Source organism: Platichthys flesus, chromosome 5 (genome assembly GCF_949316205.1).
Source record: "Platichthys flesus chromosome 5, fPlaFle2.1, whole genome shotgun sequence".
NCBI lineage: Eukaryota > Metazoa > Chordata > Actinopteri > Pleuronectiformes > Pleuronectidae > Platichthys > Platichthys flesus.
In genome coordinates this window covers 1,417,940-1,440,235 of record NC_084949.1, presented here as the reverse complement: position 1 = coordinate 1,440,235, position 22,296 = coordinate 1,417,940, and the positions used below count along the sequence as shown (strand labels likewise).

The following is a 22,296-nucleotide window of genomic DNA, read 5'->3' as shown; positions in this document are numbered from 1 at the left end:
GTGTGTGTGCCAGTATGCATGCGTAACTCTAGCAGAAAATGGGTGCCTGTCACATTAGTGGTTAGATTGGCTAAAAAATCACCTCAGTAATCACATTTAGATGTCAGGTCCGGTCATGTTAACCTCTTTATTTAGAGGCAGGGATGGATTTTAGGATGGTTACAGGGATGGAGGGATTGAAAGAGACCAGATGCTATTGTTATTACATGTAGGATTCATTTTACTCTTTCTCCATCCCATTATATTGTGGGTCAAACTGATTAAAATGTCACGTTTCAAGTCGTGCAATTTCAAGTCATACTTGAAAAAGTCAGGTGTGGCGATTGCCATTTTTTCTGCGATTAAATATATTACAGTACACATATTCATTGCTAATTAGCATAGTTACTTGTCAATAGAAAACACTTATTACAGTTATATTCTGCATGGTGCTATTCTACAATCACAAAGGTATTAACTTTCCTGAACTACCTTATTGTAGCTCACAAATAGTAAGTAAAGATATTGCTTTGTTACAGTCTCATACTTTGCTTAGGGTATGAGGTAGATGTAATACCAGATTAGTCACAATAGGCATATAACAAATCACAATATGTCACATATTATCAGTGTTAATGGTGGTTATAATCTTTAAAAAAGTACTTTTAATGGCCCCAGTAAGTACAGTGCTGAGTTTGGTGCGATATGGATGCAGAGTACGTTCAAAATAATATGAATTACATCAACAGGCGACCAGCACTCAGCAGACAGGGGGGTTGGGGCAGTGGGCCTTTTGTCTGTCTTCATGCCTGATCATTTTGATAATCAGATTATTTTTACCATATCAGACTGACACAGATATTCATGGCTACTGCAGGTGCTTATCTCCATCATAGCAGCAACATTAATGGAATTACTTCTGCAATTTGTCTTCAAAGTAAAGGCACACTGTTTGTTTTAGTTGTTTAATGCTTTCTATCAAGCTGAAGTGCAGAGCTTTGTTGTTGAAAAGTTTGTTTTGATTGCTTAAAAGATCTCTGAAATAGCCGAAATACAGTATATAAAAAGTTAATCATTCAAACTTTTAAGTACGTGAACAGTAATAAAGCAAGTGCAGAAACATATTGACAGTAAAACTTAATTACAAATAAACCAGGTATGATGTTTTTCTAACTTTAAACTCCACCAAAGACTGTGTATATAAAGCTCTGCACACAAAGTCCAGAATATAAACAAGCAGCAGCAGCTTGGACCCATCAGCACAAGTGACCATGTCAATAACACCAACGGTATATTCATGACAATGTCATCAGTAAATGAAACTCCAACTCATGGTTCTAGTTGGAGCCATGAGTTGGTCTTTCTGCAGCAGCTTTGGTGGGACTTCAGGGTTCTGTTGACTGAGTCCTGAAGCTGGTCTATAATTGCCTCAGCTCAATTACTGCAGGTCACTTATTTAGTTAAACAAATGAAGCTGCAACCAGCATTGCTGCAGGCAAAGCAAACATTCCATTCAAAACAGGCAGTGTCCATACATTGTGGATAAGATAAAAAGTCAGGTGTATAGATACATCTGTAGTCCTAGGTAATGTTTCCTGAGGTCATCCTTTTGGCAGCTCCTGTGATGCTGAGCAAAGAATAGACCTTGTACAGGGAACGGGCAGCAAAGCATCTACATCCCACCTCTATGGGCTCACAGCCACTCTCCCAACAGTCCTCCACCAGCATGTGGTACTTGAGCCACTTGCGCTCATTGGTCTCTTCCAAGTGGTCCTTCCAGACTGTCAGCTGTACTTTAAGGACTTCCTTAGAAAAGGCAGATGTTAGCACCATGTTTGTCCTCATGAGGTTGGTTTAACGTGGTCTAGGAACTTGAGCTGCCTGCCAAAGTCAACTCGCAGCTCCCAGTCTGATGCTGATGAGAGCAGGTTGGCTAATCGTGTAGACTGTGGACGTGTTTTGTGGACCTCAGCTCCTACAAATGAGATTATCTTCTGACTGTTAACACGGCCTACTCCAAGGGCTGTTGGGCAGCTGCTCACAATGTCAATGTCAATGGACAGATCTAATGAAAAGTGGTAGCTTGTGCCACAAATTTGGGGCAGCTACTGTGAATGCAAGATCACCTCTGATTATGAGCCTTGTCTTAGGTAATTTGAGGAGCAGTTGAGTGGCTGATCTCAGCTCCCTAACTGGAGTGTGCGTTCTGAGAAGTTCGGATAAGTATGGGGGTGTCAGTCCATTTATAGATTTAAAAGTCAACAGTAAGATTTTAAAAGAAAGTGCTCAAGTGTACAGGTTGGATACTCACTCTTTGCCCCAGACATGCAGGTTTGCTAGGCTGGGCAGTAAGTCATAGACAGCTTGGACCATGAACCTTCCTCTCCAACGCTCCTTCCCACCTTGTCCATGCCCCCCGACGCATACCCTGATACCCACCATCCTGCTGGTCCTCACCTCCTCGAAAACCTGCCCACACCTCCTCTAGGACTAGATGGCATCTGACCATGCCGTGGGCCTTGTCTATTGAGGCTCTGGGATGGTTACCAGCCCAGCACACCGCTTGGCCACCATGCCTATCAGAGCTTTGTGTCTCATCCGGGACTTCGCCAGCTCCAGCCCCTCTTGAGCTCCCCACTTCCTGCCTGTTGGCCCCACAATGCCCACCAGTGCCACTCTGGAGTAACTGGAATCTCAGTAAACTAATGCCTCTGTTGTGTGGAAGACCCTGAACTCCTCCAGGATGCTGATGGGATTTAGCTTGTTAAGACAAATATTCCTGGATAATGAACACTTTTAACATCTGTGACCAGAATAGTAGCTTTCCTCTTTCCGGGGCAGCATCAGCAAGCCCCCTGCTCTAATTGTGCTCCACACTTATGTTAGATTACATAATACCCTTGAATATCATCCTCAGCATTGCATTAATTGATAAATCAAAATCAACTTTACTTTATATTTTACTATAAATCTACTTGTACAAGGCATAATATAAAAAATACGGGAACTAGGTCCAAACCGTCAATAAAGGCCCATTAAAATACATTACGATATATGGCATCGTCCCTGACTCTGTGACGGATATATATAGGGTAAATGAAATATGAAGTCTTCCAACATTTAATTTCACTCGTTTGCAAGTGTGATCATGTTTATGCAACTCTGACTACAATGCCCCGCTGTCTGGTGTAGTTTATAAATAGGGCTATATTATTGAATTCCAATAAGTAATGATGATATATGATGAACTTTAATACAAATAATTCTGTTATAACCTAATTGTTGAAGTTCTTTGCAGTGGCTATGCAGAGACAGAGGTGATCTTCTAACAGAATAAGCCATTCTGAATCTATTCTTCAATAAAGTAACAAGGTAGAATGTGAAACAGTTCATTCGGAATTGTAATGAGTGTCTTACTGTCTGTAACTGTCCAGTAAATCCTTCTTCAGCCTTCAGCATCTGTCAGGACTGAATATGTAATCAGAAAAGAGACCAAAATCACAGGGGATGTTGTTGCTTCTCTGTCCCTGTCCCTGTCACTCTGTCACACTTACACACTGACTCTCTCCCTTTCTCTACGGTCAGTATCTCCAAGGTCAGGGCAGGGACACTTTTTCTGCTTCCATGCTATATTCACAGCAGAACAGAGGTGGTCTACTCTTTTCAATTTTTTAATTTTTTAGTATCCCTTTCCTTTCTTTTCTCCTACTCTAAATACACACATGCATACTGGGAAAGTTATTTGTATTGATATCTTGACTTCAGCTTTACCTCCGTTGTTTCATCTCTGGTTTTTAACTGGAATTAAAAATATATATAAGTCATGATAGTTCAAATCTGTTTATGTAGTTTCTAAATTCCTCAGTTGCACCATTAAGCCTATGAATTGTTACATTCATTCTTAAGATAATTATTTGTAGTGTTGATATTTGTTTATCAGTATTGATTATTTTATTCCTATTGTAAAGCATGAGTTGCTCAGCTCAATATTTAAATACTTGATAGCTGATGTTTACACAAGCATAATACAGTTTAACCTATTGGCCCTGTTCTTAGCCCAGGGCTAATAGCAGTCCCAGACTCTTACCTTAGCATACACAGAAGTTTCACATCATCCAAAAGGGTTTGACATTGATCTTAGCCTAGGGCCAGGCTAGTTCTGCTCTGAGGGACACACTACAGCTCACTCCTGAAAGTCTAACAGTAAAGATTTGTAGAAGTTGCCGCAGTGTGCAAAGCAGTCAAAATAAGCCTCAAGCCAATTTTTGGTCTCCACTTGGTTTAAATAAAGAAACAACTAGGCGGCTGCTATCAGTCAAGCACAGTGGCAGACTGCCTTGTTGCTAGGAGAATTCTGAGGAATCTTGCAATCTGCAATTTGTGTATGATTTGTGTTGGTGTACAGACTCTGGCAGCTGTGTAGGGATGAATTGACTTTACTAAAGTCAGGCTGTATGCTGTAAAAGGTAACAGCTTACACTGGTGTGCCTGCTGATTGTAATGGGTAGCTATGGGATTGTTAAGATTACCTTGAGCACAAATAGCATTGCTGTTGTTTCCACATAAATCCTGAACAGCTGTATGTGAAATGATCTACCAGCCTAGCAGGACTGCAGTCAACGAGCCTTGACAGGAAAGCAGGGGTGCTAACTGACAAATGATGAGCAAATACTCTTTCAGTGCCAGGAACAGCCATGGTGAGGCTGGTTTACTTTGTACTGCTCAGCTTCTTTGTTCCCAGCTCCAACTTTCAGTAATTATCTGTGAGAGGTGATTTTGAAATGACACTGCTCCGATGAATCAAACTGGATAACTGATTGGCTGCTGTGGAGACTGAACTATGACCTTGTTGAGGTGGAGCTACAACATAATGGAAAAGAAAGGGGCAAGCTATGCAGCCAATACTGTATCCTGCGTGAAAGGTTGCTTGCGTTAACTTAGTTGAAAATGCTTATGAGGACAATAAGGAGGGAGCATCTTAACGTTAAAAAACTACACTGATGAGAATAACAGTGTCTGAAAAAAATGGATGGGTGAATAAAACACATGAAATCAATGTCTGGCTCTCATGAGTTCTGAGATGTAAATATTTTATTTACCAATCTTAAAATCATATTAATGCAAAAAGTTACTACAGCAAATTTGCGTAGTTCTCTAGCATGCTTCAGTATAGACTGGAGATTAGAAACATCACTAAAATCTTGTTTAAAGTTAAAAATAACATTTCGCTAGACTTTTAACACTGACGTATCTGAAACCTTTGAACGCCATTGCAAAATAATACAACATCTTCTTCTTCTTTGTTAAGTGTATAGAAAGTTGGCAACCAACATCAAGTTGCATTACCACCATCTATTACATCTTCTTCTTCTTCAAAATGCTAAATTTCCCTCTATTTTTCTTTTTCATTGTCTGGTTTATTCTTCAAAATACAACATAATAAAAACTTATTTTTTTAATAATCCTGTAATGATCTGCTGTTATTGTGTGAGAGAGATGTAATTCAATCCTGTTCAAATCCACCAGTTATGGTGTCCCAGAAATTAAATGTGATGTCATAAATGTGTGCAATATAAATGTATTTCTTAACAAGGTGGAAAAGTGTCTTGAGCAAAATAAAACCCAATTAGGCCATGAATGGTATTGGAACATTTATATAGCATAGTTTAGTGTTAACGATCACTCAGAGCAGGTCACATTCACCCAACATTCATATGGCACTTTAAAACATAGCACTTATCTATCAATCATACATTCATACACTGATGGAATAGGGAATCTTGGGTTCAGTGTCTTATCCAAGGACGTGGGACAAGAGGAGGCAGGAATCAAACCACCCATACCCGGATTACCCCATAGGGGCATTAGGCCTTATCGTGGGGCATTTTAATTTTGCATGGAGTGAATATTGAGCTTTGTGGCTCCAGACTAGTTGAAGCCATTAACATGTTTATGATGGTGGATCCACATTATTATATTATACCTTATTGAGGATTAGTTGCCTCCAGATGACGGGACGTTAAACGGTCCTGACAATTCAAATACAATTGAAAGATATCTAAAGATGTTTCATTCAGTGTTCAATCCACTATATTGGCAATGTGATTACAACAAGCCTGTTAGATGACAGACCAAATAGGTATTGCCAGTTCTATAAGTGCCTAAAAAACGTTTTAATAAGAAAAAATCTATATTAATTAATAATATATGAATAATAATAATTGATATAATTGAACACACATATCTGCCAGAACAGCTGCAAATAGAGAAGATCAACAAACACAAGGATTTGGCCCTATAAAACTTTTCTCCACCCTCGTTACAAAGTTAGTGAAGAAAATGGTGAGTATAAATACTTCTATAATAAAAATATTTGTCTCTTGCATTTATAAAATGTATCATCTAAGTATATTTGTAATTAAGATCACGTCTCCATGTCAAATTTAAAGAATCACTAAAATATAAAATGATTCATAATCCATCTTAAAAGGGTGCTCACAGTGTTCAGCCAATCCCTGAATGAAACTATTTTTAGAGCTCTGTCAAAAGTCAACTCATGTCTGCATCTCGGTTTAGTCTGCCCCAGTTTCACAGAGCCACACCGTGCTATGTTCAGAGACTCTCTTTTCCATTAGCAGCTTTTGTCAATGACAACCTTTTAACCTCCCTCTACGACACAGGTAGCCCCCCCTTATTTCGGTCTCTCTTTGTCTCTAAATATATCACGGTTTCCAGGTGGAGACACTTAGCGACAACTGTGGTGCACTTTGATTGCCCTCACTTTGTGGAATACAAATGCAGAATTCCCAAGTTCAGGGTGGGGTGTGTCAGCTGTTCCAATAACTGTTGTCTGTTGTTCTGTTAAAATCCAAATTCTCATTATGATTTCACTGCAAGGACATTTTTATAGGCCCAGCTTCTTTTAAAAGTTGAACCAAGTTGAACCATGTGCTATCAAAGGTTTATCCTTACATTATGTATATGGTAAAATGACAGATTTGACATATAATACATTTATATTCACAGCTCTAATCATACCTCAGCAGAACAGCCATTCCAATCTGAAAGACAGTGTTTTTCTGAAAAACATTTGTCTTTTCCATTGGTGTTTCCTTTGAAACTCAACACTATTCACATATGGTGTGGTTGAGTGATGATGACAGTTACGGTCAAATCATTATTTGTGAACTACTTTTTGTCCTTTGAGTGCTTCTCTTGCTGTAAACACCATCTTTTAAGTGAAGTAGTGTTGGTTAACAGCGCAAAAGATGATTGTAATCTTACAAAGTGAATGTATGTCAATCCCCAACATGTAATGGCATGGCCCTTATTGGTAAGCAACCTTTGTTGTTTGTACTAGTCATTTGTGAATTAAAACAATATCATTTTAATAGGTTATACTATCTCAGTCAGATTAGAATATATATTTCTGTTTTAACCAAAGCAGAAGCTTTTTTGTCCTGGACCACTGATTTTCATCTCTTATCAGCAGGTTTCAAGTGATCGTCGTAGTTGTCAAGCAACACACTACCATCATGAGTTGCCTCTCGTTGTTTAAGGCATTTGATTTTGTCCCCACCCCTGGCATCAGAGGTGATTACTTCTGACAACACAACAAATAAAGTTGTATTGCTCCCATGCTGGGCTTTTTTTATGTAGTGCTTGTCCATGATATAATTCAGAATACCTGTAGAGGGCATATCTATGTCTTGCCACTCTTTCCCTCAGTCTCCTTTTAGTGAGGTTTATGTCTTCATTATGTCATGCCCCTACAGGCCAAGGAAAAACACTTAAATGTTGGAGGTCCTTGTCTCTTCTATTTTCTGTAATATAGTCATTGTGCATACCCCCCAGAGGCCAGTTCAAGTATAGCATGTTTTCACCCTGCACTCCTGTAGTGTCAGTACACCCAGATGAAGGCATAAACCGATTAGAGTTGGTGTATTTTAATACTTCAACCCCCTTGAAATAAAGGTATTTTAGATATTTCAAACCACTTTCACTGGATCCGTCATGCCAAAAGTTTTCCTCAGATTTAAAAAAAAGTATTCACAACTCTGGTATCTGCTACCATCTGTTGAATAAGGTGACAGGTGTGTGTTTGATCTGATTAACACTGACTCAAGTCCCTTTTGGGAATAACATCAATTATTATATTATATAATCACAGACTGGTAGAATGTAATATGTTGTAGAGAGAGAGAGAGAGAGAGAGAGAGAGAGAGAGAGAGAGAGAGAGAGAGAGAGAGAGAGAGAGAGAGAGAGAGAGAGAGAGAGAGAGAGAGAGAGAGAGCATTTACACTTAATTTGAACCCTACACACTTGATATAAAGGAACCTGTGGCCCTGTCGTGCCAAGTTTACACATATAAGCGTTGGAAAGGACAGACACTTTTCTTCTTTTTCTCTTCTATATTCCTATACTACCTGGTGTAGTGTTATACTCTCTGTATCAACAAGAGTGTGGGGGTGTGGATATGTCCAGATACTCAAAGATTTGACATGTCCGTACCCCCCGTGGGTGAACTTGTGATCAACATTCTTTCATTAAAACAACTATATGAAAGCATTGCCTCTGCAGCTGTCAAGCGGAATTGAGTGTATGACTTATATGCATTTTCAAACAACTTTCTCATTACACACCCTCCAGGCACAATTCTGTTGTTTTAAGATATGTATTTCAACACTCAACACTGTCTCTTATTCTACTTTCAGGTACTCAAATGAAATAGCCAAATTCGAGCATCTCCTGCGATGGTTATTTCTGGATGGTAAGTACTCTTTCTATTTCTAAACTCTTCATAATGGGATCTAATACAAGCATCGCCTTTATAATAGGGTTAGGGTTATGGTCTATCAACTACTACCAGCAATCTCTGTCGGCCTGTCTGTCTGTTTGGTGAACACACATCTTGAGAACCGTTTATCTTATCACTTTCATGCTTGGCATGTGTATTGCTATGTGATCTTTGATGTTTGCAGAACAATGCAATTTGGTTCTTACTATTTGAAAATATTGACTGATTGTAGTAGTTGAGGTATTATACCTAAGCATTTGTTGAAAACCCATCCAAATGAACATACAGTAAGTAAAACATATATTTTTCGGGGGTTTTGGGTTATATTGCACATGCTCTCTTGACTAAACAAAAGTACAAATAACTGCTGAAAAGTACAATTTTATTCCATTTGTTTCCCATTAGAAAAATTACGATATGATAATTGATTTCCTCAAAGGGGGGACATTGATTCAAACTTATTGGGCTTGTTTTAGTTGTTCATCCACATGGTATAAGTAATGTTTTCTTTGAGTCTTGGCCCCAGGGAAAAACGAAATTCTTACATTTGAGCTTGAATAGGTGGATAAACTTAAAGTATCCCTTTAAGTAAAAAAGTTTCAATGAAAAAAGAAGAAACCAGTGGTCCCTCAGATATGGTCGGCTGCTTTTTTACATCCCTGTCTTCACAAACACAGAACACTGTGGTTTTCCAGCCTGTGTATCCTCAATGCATTTGTGTCTGTGTCTATGTGTGTGTGTGCGTGCGTGCACACAGTGACTGAGAGTAGTGGGTCTTCAGAGGCAGTTCTGTACCCAAGGCTCATTTTAATATATGTAAAAGCTTTGGCTCACTGGAGAGTCTGTACAATGGACTGATCTGCCTCAGGGATGTGTCAGAGACCAGTGTGCGTGTGCGTCTTAGATGAGGGAGACAGTGGCCGAGGTTTGGACACGCGTCAATGGTCCTTCTGCACACTGCAATTACAGCCACCGACAGCACGCACGCACACGCACACACACACACACACACACACACACCAGTAGGCCCTTAGGTCAGTCACATTTGCATATGTCTGTCCACTACAACTTAGCCCTGCATTTTCAGTCAATGTTGAAAACTCCAGGGCAGTCACTCTCTACTTCCTAAAAAGTGTTGCTCAGGGGACTGAACAGCGTATCTGAATAATGTGATCACTCTTTTTTGACCAATTACAGGTAAGCCAGAAGGCTGCAACAGGGTTTCAAGCTATCAAGTTGTCACAAGCAAATTTTGACATGGGTCATATGGAATGAGTTCTGATAAAATAATTTGAATTGTTATGGAAATTGAGTCAATGTTATTGTGTGATACTAGCAGACTCACAAAAGTACTGTTTATTTGAAACAGCAGCTTTTTCATGCAATATTCTGTTTGGAGATAAAGAGAAGCCATTTTACTTTTACAATGATTTATTGTAAAAGTACTGTCCTGCAGCTTGCATCGAGTTGCTGAGCAATGCTTAGTCTGCCGCAAAAAAACAGCCTCATTGTGTCTAAGTGACTGTGGCAACTTTCAAAGAGATGTTTAGGTCTCGCATGTCGTTGTCCAGAGTACCTACATGCCTACACCTTGAAACCGCGAACTAGGGATGGGCATTCGATTAAATTGTCTTAATCGATCGTCGGGAGAATTAACGATTGATTTTCGATTAATCATTAATAGTTTTGAATTGAAATTCAATATTTATAGACTATATAAAAATGCTGTGAAGAACGTGATGAGCGAGCAGCAGCTAGCCGCTGACAGCTAGCTCAATTTGACGGTTCTCGACCCCTCAGTCCGGTTGTTGTCACGCCCTCACTCCCGGAACCCCTCAGCCAGACCCGGGTCTGTCCGGGTTCCCCTCCGCGTGGACTGACGGTCCGTGTGCGGACATGAAGCCGAGCAGCGGAGCGGAGGCTAGCAACGGGCTGCTAACATCCTTGCTGTGCTGCATTCAGGGCAGCTCGGACATTCCATCCTCCCGACACATAGCGAAACATGCAATAGTTTTCCTCGATGAAATTCTTAATGATCAATTAATCGATAGTCGATTTAATTATGCCCATCCCTACCGCGAACAGGTGAAGCAATCAATGCATTACTTAAATCACATCCAGTTAGTCAACTCTGTTTCTCAAAAAAAGAGCGGGAGAAGCAACAGGTGTAAGCTCTTCCTTATCATTTGCTGCTGAATCTGTTAATAGGTTCCAGACCAAGCTGCTTTATCCTCTTATTTTCTTGTCGGGCTGTTTTTGTAAAGTAATCACAGGATTTGCCGCAGTTCCCCTGAAGCCGGTCAGCTAACTCAGGGATAGCGCATTTACCTGAGATGCATCACAGGAATAAGGGTGTCCATGTTGAATTAATCAGGTCATGTCGACTTTTTCATCTTGGGCAGGTGGGGTGGTTTTTAGAGCTCTTGTCAACTTATCGCTATACCTCTTTCAATTTGTTAACACTTGTCCAGTACTAATTGTAAACTTGTTATTGCTCTGGAGCTCCTTCGACTTTATTTCCTGAACAGTTCTACAATATAGTACATGTTACTTAGCTGACGCTTTTGTCCAAAGTATAGTGTCACTTTTTATTGTAAGTGTGCTGGATGTTGTGTGCAGATCTGCCTATGGTGCGATTTAAGATATAACATTTTTGTGTTTTTCCTTAATCTGCAATGAAGATTTAATAATCAATACTTCTCGTAAAATGAAACTGAATTCAGGTGTGTGATTTATATATAAGTTTGAATGATTTATTTAACTGCTGTTATTTTTTCATTAATGAATGTCTATTTCAGAGGCCTACTGACACAATATTCAGACCCAACTTTTCAAAACAAAAGCTGTATAATTCTGCAAGTCAGTTCATCTATGATTGTGTCTCAGTCCAATATGATAAAATAAAAGTAATCAAATCATCAAAATGATCTGGTTGCGATTTTGCCCGACAGTTTTAAACCCCAACTCACACATACACTGACTGCTACAGAGAACTATATGCCTTTTTTCTCAATATTTATCAAATGTTCCTGGCAATTTATAGTAAAAATGCAAAGTGTCAAGCGGATTAGATGAACAATCTGCGACATATGCATTCTACATACAAACAGATGTGAAATCAATAGTTAGGTGTCTGTCCAGCTGCTGCCTCTGCTGGTCACCCCTGATAGGGGAGCTTTAAGGGACTCATCGTATGCCCATTTGACCACAAGTTGATATGGTTCCTTGGGGTCTTAATGAAATGTCTGTAACATACTTTTGTCAAAATACCACAAGGATAATTTAAAACAGCACCTTTTTACCCTCGCTAAAACAGCCCTCCTCAGATTGACCTGTTTTGAGTGCCCCGCCCCCCTCTCACCCCCGCTCTCCCCTCCTTCCCCTCCTTCACGAGATACAGGCGGAGCACGTTAGCTCGCGTGCTAACGCTAGCTGGGAAGCCGGGCAATCTCTCCCCGGAGCCGGTGAGATGATGATGGCGGTGGTCCAAGACCATTTAGCAAGAGTATGAGCTATTTTTGGGTCGTCATCCCATTCAACGCCATCTAGCATATCGTTTCTGACATAGAGGAACCACAACAAAACGCGGGAGTTGTTTTTTTCCAGAGTTTTTGGGACGGCAGACATGCCAGATACCCAAATTAATGTAGAGAAGCACTACAAAAGTGAAATTTTCATAATATGTCCCCTTCAGTGATGCCAGTAACGCGTTGCTTAGTAGCGCGTTACTCTAATCTGACCACTTTTTTCAGTAACGAGTAATCTAACGCGTTACTTTTTCCAAACCAGTAATCAGATTAAAGTTACTTGTCCAAGTCACTGTGCGTTACTATTTTGGTGTTTATGGTTAAACCGCTGGGCATGTGCCGCGGCTCAGGGAGCAGTCGCCCTGTAGCCCTCCTCTCCACGCAGCCGGAGGCTCGGTGTGCATTACGCCTCGATGTTTTGTTTTGGCGGTATCTGTCGGTGGGGATCGGTTGGAGGGGACCGGGTACAGCGGGCGGCGGCGGCTGCGACTCCGGACGCGTGTCGGTCCCGTCTAGCGGATCACCTCAGCTACGGCGCCCACTGGGGGAACCCTCCATTCGTGCTGTGGTTTTTAATAAAGTGAGTGTTGGCAAAACCGGTTGTCATTTTTATGTTGAGGCGGCAGGGGTGTTGTCGGCAGCTGCTGAATTTAACTAATAAAGTAACTTGTAATCTAACTTAGTTACTTTTTAAATCAAGTAACTTGTAAAGTAACTAAGTTACTTTTAAAATCAAGTAATCTGTAAAGTAACTAAGTTACTTTTTTAAAGTACCTGTTGCAACACTGGTCCCCTTTAAGTTATTTAGAATTTAGTTTAAAGTAAAGACAAGATGATTTAATGTTGATAAAGGACAGCGATTACGGTGTACTAATCAAAACTAGGACTTTTTTTGTGCAGTTATATCAGTTTAAATAAAGACTTCTGATATAAACACATCTTCAATTGACAAATTTAACAGCATGTGAAGAAAACAACACATATTGTGTAACAGCCATAGAGACGGTAGATCAGATAATCATTTGAAGAGAAAGAGATAGTTGACAACTGTTAGGGAACCTTACTATTACTCATTCATGTTAGAAACACATAAACAACAGCTCGTGTAAAATTATGACCAGTCAGCAACATTGAATGGCAAAACATGACAGATATTGAAATTGGGAAGAAAAAAAAGTGAAACAGGAAGACAAAGGCATAAAATTGCATTAAAAAAATACACAAAACTAATATGCACTTACTGACAGCCATGCTTAGATTACTGATAATAACTCAGGCATATATGCAGAACACAGACAAAATGAATGGATGCATGCAAGAGGAAGCACTCACACAAGTAAAGCTGCACAGATGTGTGCATTCGTAGCTTCCTTTATGCACGCTGAGTACAGGGATAACCTTAATTCTATATTTCATGCCTACCTTTATTCAAACATCCTCGCTACAATATATTTGACATATGGTATGCAGTGCCATTCAGACTCTAAGGGCATGTCAGATATTGTTAAAGCTGCACTCTCTACAGTATATTAGCCAGCATTCCACCACCTCCCTTGGAACTTTCTAAGAAGCCCCGTGTAATGCTGCACTGGGGTCAGGCAGAGGTTAAAACAATCATAAATATTTTACCTGCTCAACCAGGGGAAGAAATCAAGCACTATACTTGTCTGGTGTGCTGTGTTCACAGGAAGCGCTGGGGGAGAAACAGGGAGGCATGTCACATTGTGCATTTACACTCAGAGAAAATAATTCTTAAAACTGGAAATAGAAAGATTACAGGGCTGCAACAGCAATTTCACAATGTAAAAAAGTGGGAAATAAAAAAAGAGACAAAAGTCAATATAGATCAGTCATCAAAATAGGTGCAGAATAGCCAAAAGTGTGTATGTCATTTTAATTCCCAATACTTGTCTACTGATCTTGAGGTGTAAAATGTGGAATTCAACTTTTGAGTAATAGTAAGGTTATAGTAAGTTATAATCAATAAATCGACATAGTTCATACTACAGATTTGCATGTGGATTATTGGGGTAGAAAAAGCTGCATACTTTGATTATATTCACCCATTCACCTATTACTTCAATAAAGCATGTAAAGAGATGTTTACAAAATTTACGTTAAAAATTCTTTTAAAAAAAATTCTTATAAAATTATAAAATGACAAATTAACTTAAAGTAACAGCAAAGACGAGTCAAGCACTAGTTGGGTTAAAGGCAAAGTTAATGATCATATAGTCCTCACAAGAAGGGTAATATAATTGTGTGTGTCTCTCTGTGTGTGTGTGTGTGTGTGTGTGTGTAAAGCACTTGCCCTCACAAGTGCTGGGGCATCTCCAGTGAGTCACAGTGCCATGTATACTTCTCTCATCCAACATTTACAAGCCTTCTGCTCTCTCTCTCTCTCTCACTATCTCCCTCTCTATCTCTCTTCTCTCTCATTCTCTCCCCCTCTCTCCAACACATTACCCATGCTTCACCAGGTATCTTTCAGTGTTACCTAATTTTCATTTCACTTTGATTTTGTCATATTTCATTGTCTTTTTTGTGTTTCAAGTTCTTGAATTTCCTTTTCAATTTCATCTTCCCATATCATCTCACATTACCTGCTTTTACTTACTTAATGTTCTTGCCTGAATTCACTTTTCCTCGTCTCTTAACAGACCTTCATTTTCCTCTTCTCTTTTTCACCCTCTTTCTTTCATTCATCCTCAGTTTTATCTCATGTCATCATTTATATTTCTTATTTTTGTTTAAGAACTTATTTCCCATCCTTAAGTTTGTTGTTATTTCCTGTACCTGTTCTTATTCTATCACATGTCAAATCTCTTACTCCCTTTTTTCCCTTTATATATATTTATATTCCCTGAAATTAAAATAAAACTTGTCCTCATCTGTATAATGACTTGACTAAATATTGTAGGTGGGTTAGGGTTACTACTGATAGTAGATTGCACTGTACTGCACATGTTAATGCATCCACCCCCACAAAGCTCCCACTATTCCCCAAACCAGTTTTTCTCAATAAAAGAGCTCACAATAAACTGTTTTTCCTTTGGCTTAAGTGTGATATACGCCTGCTGTTGTTTGTGTTTGGGAAACAATATCACATGAAAGAAAAATATAATGATGCTTGATTATTACTTATGCTTATTTGAGGAAGAGAGTAAATACTAGTAGAGTCATCAGTGTTGACATGTGGCAAAAGTCAAACTGCTCACTGTCAGATGTTTGATTAGCCCGAGTTACTGGTTAGAATATTGACCTTTATCACTTCAACGTCTCATGTACATAGAGTCACGGCTTTTCACAGAAAATACCCCTTAGCACTAATTTATCCCACTTATTAGATAAACTATTGTCAAGATGTTCAATCTCATACCGGTGTGTAGCAAAGGTTGGAGGCTCATATGTTATACAGGACATACAAATTTGTATTTGTTTTGATGATACCCTGGCCTACAGCAGCACACGAGTAATGTCAACCTTATGAACAGTCCTACTGGCTTTCATCCAATCTCAAGTGCTTAATCTGCTTTTAGTCTTGGGCCTATGCATGATCATATTTAACCTCAGATGGAACAAAATCTTCTAAACTCATCCACATCCATTCCAGCAACACAATCGCCCAACCACTATAAACTCTAATGCCAACACTGTAAATTGTAAAGGTGTGTGATCTTAGACAGTTTCACTTTCTTTCAGTATGTCCATCTAAGTTGCCAGTCTCAGCCTTGGTCTCCTGAACTTATCCAGGTCTCAATACTATGTTGTTAATGATGACCTTCAGAATGAGTGAGTTAATGCATCAGCCTACTAATAGAGGGTAAAACAGACATGGGACGTCTGGTAGAGAGGGTTGTTCACAGAGAGACGGTCATTATAAATAACTAGCATTAGCACAGAGATGTTTGTTAGCCATAATATTACTTTTCCGGCTCAAAAGTGCAGAACACTAAGTAGCTACTGTAATATGGCTCTTTCAGAATCCTGTTGTGTGGCTGTATTACTGTATGACTAGGAGAGTAGAGAAGTTGAGATCTGTGTTATGAATGTGAAAAAAACAAACAATTAAAGATGCCTTTTTAACACGCAGATGTAGCCAGGCGGACGTGATGACACAGTCTGTATACCTTGCTAGATTTTTAGGGTAATGACAGACTACAACAGCAAGCAAAAACATAGATCGATGTTCTGTCCTCATCTCTCACTGATAGAAAGATTTAATTCTGCTGATGATTGCATATTTACAAATATACATTAGTGGGAAACATTATGTTTACCTATCCAAATAGCCAGATTTTTTCTCTCTCTGTTAGCTGGGATTGGTCCCAGCCTCCAGCAGTTCTCAAAGAATATCTGTCAATGAGCTCACCTTTGGTAATTCTTCATTCAGATATTAAATTCTAAAAGGTTATGATTGAGCTTCACTAATTGTTTTTTTTCAAACCGTGTTGCTGGAAATAATAATTGTATTTGTCTAGTCTTTATCAAATGGATAGTTACAATCTGATTTACTAAACAAGATAAGGAACACAGCTACAATACATATATTGACACAATAAAAACTGAAGACAAGTACTGTTTCTACTGATTACTAAGATTTGAGGATTGATTTAAAACAATAATTTGCAAATCTTTGCTCCTCATGTATGGAGTTCCAGAGCAGATGGGCTCTAACAGAAACTGTTCTGTTTTCTTTTAGTAAGGTAGCCAGTGAAGTGCTGCAAGTATTAGTGAAATATGGTCTTGTTTTAGAGAGACGACAGACAAGAGATGAATTTATAGCCAAGTCTCAAGATCTGGAGAAACAATAATCCAGACATGATTAAATAAGAGAATGAATGTCATTATTCCTACACTCTGCTTAAAATAAAAAAGTAAAATGTTTGCAATATTACTAAATTAAAGGAAGCACGATGGCGCTACCTATGCGATTAGTGTTCAAACAAAGCACATACCCAAATCACAGTGCTCAACATTGACAGGTCAAAGCCGAGGTTTTGTGAAATCCAGCCATAACATCAAAAATCCCTACGAGACAGCTGAACATAAAGCTGTGTGCTGTTGTCATAAAAAAATGTACTTCAGATTTTCTCACCTAGAGGAACCCTATATAGCATAAATGCACTTGAACAACGATTTATTGGTCAACAAAACATAGGACTTTCACACAGGAAACCATGATAACACTAGGGCCACACGACTGTGACATATTTCTTGAATGACTACTGTATTTTCTTGTATATAAGTCAGTCTATATATGCAACTAAATAACAGGACATCACTCTATGAAGCTTTGCTGTGAACCGTGTGCGAACGCAAAGAAAACAGGCCGGATCTTGACTCTTCTGAAGAGTCGAAGCTGCTCACGCAGGCAGTATGGCCGCTCAAACCTCTTAACACAAGGGCCTCAATGAAAGGCAAGACAGGTCTACATCCCTCACACAGTGCTCACACAGCCAGTGTGATCCATTGTCAACTTAAACAAGTTCTTCCATTAAATGCATTTTTAGTATGTGCCACTGCTCGGTTCACATTCATATTGCTATTATTAGGGTTGGAGGATTTGGTGAAAATGAAAACCCACGTAGTTGCTGAGGTGATGTTTCACAACACGACACATTACAGAAAGGCGCTGCAAAAACAGAAATGCGCACCAAATACAGAAATACGCAGCAAATACAGAAAATGACAACGGAAGTGTTTCCAGAGGAAATCTAAAGGTGATGGACACGTTCGCTTGTTGTTGCTTTATTCCTGCAGATGTCTACTGTTAAACCTCTGTATTTGCATTTCTGTATTTTCAGTGCGTTTCCCCTATTTGCTGCGCATTTCTGTAAAGTGTTGTGAAATTGATGAAGATGTTTTCTTACTTTTCCTGTGTTTTGTCAACTTGCATATGTTTTCCTAAGTTGCTGTGCGTTAAGCTCTCAGGGCCACCGTACTTCAGATAACAACCCTCACTTTGGAAATTAAATACTGTGAGGCTAATTTTGAGTTATTCTTACTATAACATTATTTAATAACTCCACCCCTGTTGGCTGTGGGGGCACTGCAAGTCAGCCAGCCAAGTTGTGTTGGCTCTGATTATCCATGTTAACTGGCAACTTTTCAGCTATAAATAGTAGCATTACCACAGATCTAAATCCAAATCCAAGGTTATTAGAACCTTTGCAAAACTCTGTAAATCTTTTTCTGAAGATACTAAGTAGAATCTAAGATACTGCACAGAAACTCCCTCAAACTCCCAGGTCTCTGATGGAGGACCCGAGCTTAAAGCAGACACACCACCACATGGGGAGTGTGAGGGAGATTTTTTTTAATAGTGATGTTACATGACTATTGGCAACAAAAAAAAGGCAAAAATGACATTTCAGACTGCCTTGTAAATACATTTAAACAATCAACTGAGAGAGAAATAATGTGTATCCATAAAGATCAGTCAATAGTGCATGTGTTTAAATATCTATACAACTCTTAACACACACATCATCAATTGCGGTAGACAGTAAGCTGGGTAGTGGCTCACATCAGACACTGAGATAACATGTTCCATCAGCCAATATCATTGCACCTTGTTCTCGCGTTTTGTTGTTTCATCATGACTAAATTAAACTATCTCTTTAGTGCTAAACTGAAGTGTCTGCATAAATCTGTGTGCACGCTAGCACATCAGTGCGTCTTTGAACATATCAAGTCTTCCCTGTAGTGCTAAGCTTCTTTCAGTGATTTTATTTGAACAGTGCATTGTAGAAATCCACTGTGAGCAGCTCTCTCTTGGAAGAGAGGCGAGAGTATGAGACTCAAACAGTCTGAGAGCATGAGAGAGAGAAAGTTATTAGGAGAGTATTTGTCTAAAGATATGTCAACACACACACTGATGACCTACGCAAAGGCCACAGTGTGAGACAGCCAATAAACAGAAATTCAGTGGAGAATATCCTGAAGAGATGAAATGTTGGGCAAGGTTTAATGGGGTTGTCTACTAAAGTCTGAAGTTATACAGCTGTCGTAGTGACACATACAATATCCAAGGTCTAAAATTTGTTAAATGCAGAGATCTTATGGAAATGAATAACACAGTTGATAGGCTACACGGTTTAGGCAATAATATTCTGTTGTCTATTATCTTAAGTGTCTTCATTTAATATAGGCCCATGTTAGGATAAAAGATAGAAAAAAACTCCAAGTGTGATGGTGGTGGAGTGCAGTCACATGTTCGATGGAATTCTTTGAATGCATGTCCCTGAACAATGTGGAGATTGTGAAGAAAGGAAGAGGTGGATTGTTTAATAGTCTGTCTGAAATACAGAAGTGGTGACATCAAGATTGGGAAAAAAGTTAATTGACAGGAATTGAAAGCGGAAGTGAGGGACAGAACAGGTTGAGGGTTATATGGTCAACATTTACCAATAGTCAGTTGGGCAGCACGCCAGTGGCCCATATTAACAAGGTGCTACTATTTGCAGTTGTATGTAAATGAAAGTTGAGACTCTTTAGTTTTGTGTCTCAGTTGTAAATGCATTATATGCATCATATTAGACCTGATTTGTGGTGAAATATGACATTAATCTATCATCAGGTCATTCATTTCGCCAGCTAATAGAACCAGACCTTTAAGAATTTAATATAAAGGCTGCGCAAGACTAGGGGAATCCTAATCAAAAGTAGATGTAAACCTTAAAGTCATTTAAAAGTAGATGTTTAATTAAGGGGACACGAGACTAAGATTCAAATCCCATCTCATTCCAACAATAAGCCTTGAATTAATTTTTATCACGTATTAGGCATTTATATACTGTTTTTAATTATTGTATTGATATGGTCAGAATAATTACACCATGTTGACAGTTTTTATACAAACGTCTTTGTCGTTGATTGTGAATGCTCTCACAAAACATGTTTTTGGTCTTGTGACTAGCAATTTGGGGAATTATCACTTATAACAATAATATAATTCAAATTTTTGCATGTAATCTTACAACAATAGCTGCGATTTTTTTTCTATTTTCTAGTGTATGTGTGGCTGACTCAGCAAAGGATGGTTTGAATATGATTACTTTAAATAACTTTAAGTGACGATTAAGTATGTACAAACTTAGGTACCAAACATTACTCTCTGACATCAGGATGAAGAAGATAAACAAAGACTGATATTCCAAATCCATATAATGTGACAAATTAGACAAGGTCTTGACAAATTCAAAGAGACTGAGAGACAAGAGGTTGTGATTGATGTGCACTGTAGCACTGGAATCCATTGACTTTTGAGATGATGATGATAGATGAATTTTAGATTTTGTTTGTCAACTCAGCGAGTTGTAGTCACAGCACAGCTGAGCTTCAGTAATATTATATTTATTTTATTTGGAAATCTTTAATCCATACCCTCACGCTCTCCTGCTCCCCCTTCCCTCTCAAATCCAATTCCTTAGGATTATCTGTCTTTCTTTCCCTATCTCCATCATTTCTCAGCTCTGTATTTGATGCGTTTCACTGCTTATGTAATAAATGTGTTTTGCTGACTCTATGCTTACATCTGTGGAATTTGCCCTTTTTTGAGCTGTTTAAATCAATTACATTTTTGAGGGCATAGATTTGCATAAATCTTGATTTGTATAAGATCTTGGAGAGAGCATCAAATGCCAGCATTTCAATTTCAGAAGTTTCAATCTGGTTTTAAATCATGCCGTAGAGCTGAACGGAAAATGCTTTTTTTACTAGTGCTTAATGACCTTTTAACTGTTGATTTAGGGAACCCTGTTGTTTTGCTGCTTTTGACCTGGCTGCTGTCGTCGACACTGCAGATCTCAATATCCTATTATCACTTCCAGACCTGTGTATAGGCATCAATGGCTCTGCACTAAATTGGTTTTAGTATTATCTGACAGGTTTTTCTCTGTTCATTTGGTTCCACTTACTTGTGGAGTTCCTCAAGACTCCATTATAAGCCCCATTATGCTCTTATATGTGCTGCTCTCAGGTCAACTTTAAGAAACTTAACCTTCCTTTTAATTGGTTTGGTCATGAAATAATTTATCTAGGGGGAAAAATCAAACAGTAAATACTACAAACAGGACTTGTTAAATAGCTTAAAAGACACAAACCTGGATGGATATACATTTCCATCATCTCAATGAAAGCAAGATAGCTGCTTGATAATTTAATAAACTAAACTAAAATAGAGTTCTAGCCTGAAGGCAAAGCTCTATTATTAACTTGTTCATCCAAAGCGACTTACAATAAGTGCATTCAACCATGAGGGTACAAACCCAGAAAAGCAAGAATCATTAGCATGTACATTAGCTTAAAAAAAGTGCTTACATATAAGTTCAAAATACAAGTACAACTATATATATATATAAACGAGTATAGTTATATGTAAAATTAATATATAAGACTTTGTGAGAGTTATTTATGTTTTATAAGCTATCGGTTAGATTATTGAAATTCCCTTCCTGTCGTTCTAGAACAGTAATCCCATTTTTGCAATTAGCTCAAAACTCATTTCTATCTGTCTGGAAAAAGGAATTTACAAATTTACCAAGATGTTCAATTCTGTTAAAATCCTGAAAATGGCCTCTAGTTAGATATGAAATGATTTAAAAAATGAAACTACCGCTAGTAAGATACTAGTGAAATTCAAACATATAACTGTATGAAAATAAAAAAAATATTTGAGTGTATGGGGACAGTAAAATCCAATAGTCTGTGTATAAGTTTTTAATCTGCCTCATCAACACCTGAGGATCAACATAGGGGAGATAAGTACAGTAGGGTTGGCTGTCTGACTGCACTGTGTGTATGTATGCATGTGTGTTGTAAAGGTCCAAATCAGAAAAAGGCTCACTTCGCTATATTGTGATAATGTGTAGTGAACATGCTCACGATCATGCACACCCAATGCCCAGCCAGGGCCGGCCTGTCTGCCTGTTGAGGGTGGAATGCCCAAATCAGCAACATGCACAGTGAAAGCTGCACTGAGTTTATACC

The 22,296-nt window shown here is 38.7% G+C and overlaps 1 protein-coding gene across 1 annotated transcript in view; it reads left to right on the top strand.

Annotated features, from left to right (window-relative positions):
• The window catches only part of LOC133953412 (teneurin-3), a 355,699-nt gene that overhangs the window by 211,826 nt on the left and 121,577 nt on the right, over positions 1-22,296 (top strand). The window contains exon 5 of the mRNA XM_062387329.1: positions 8,694-8,749. The gene's annotated coding sequence lies outside the window, so the exon portion shown is untranslated. The remainder of the gene's footprint in view (positions 1-8,693; positions 8,750-22,296) is intronic.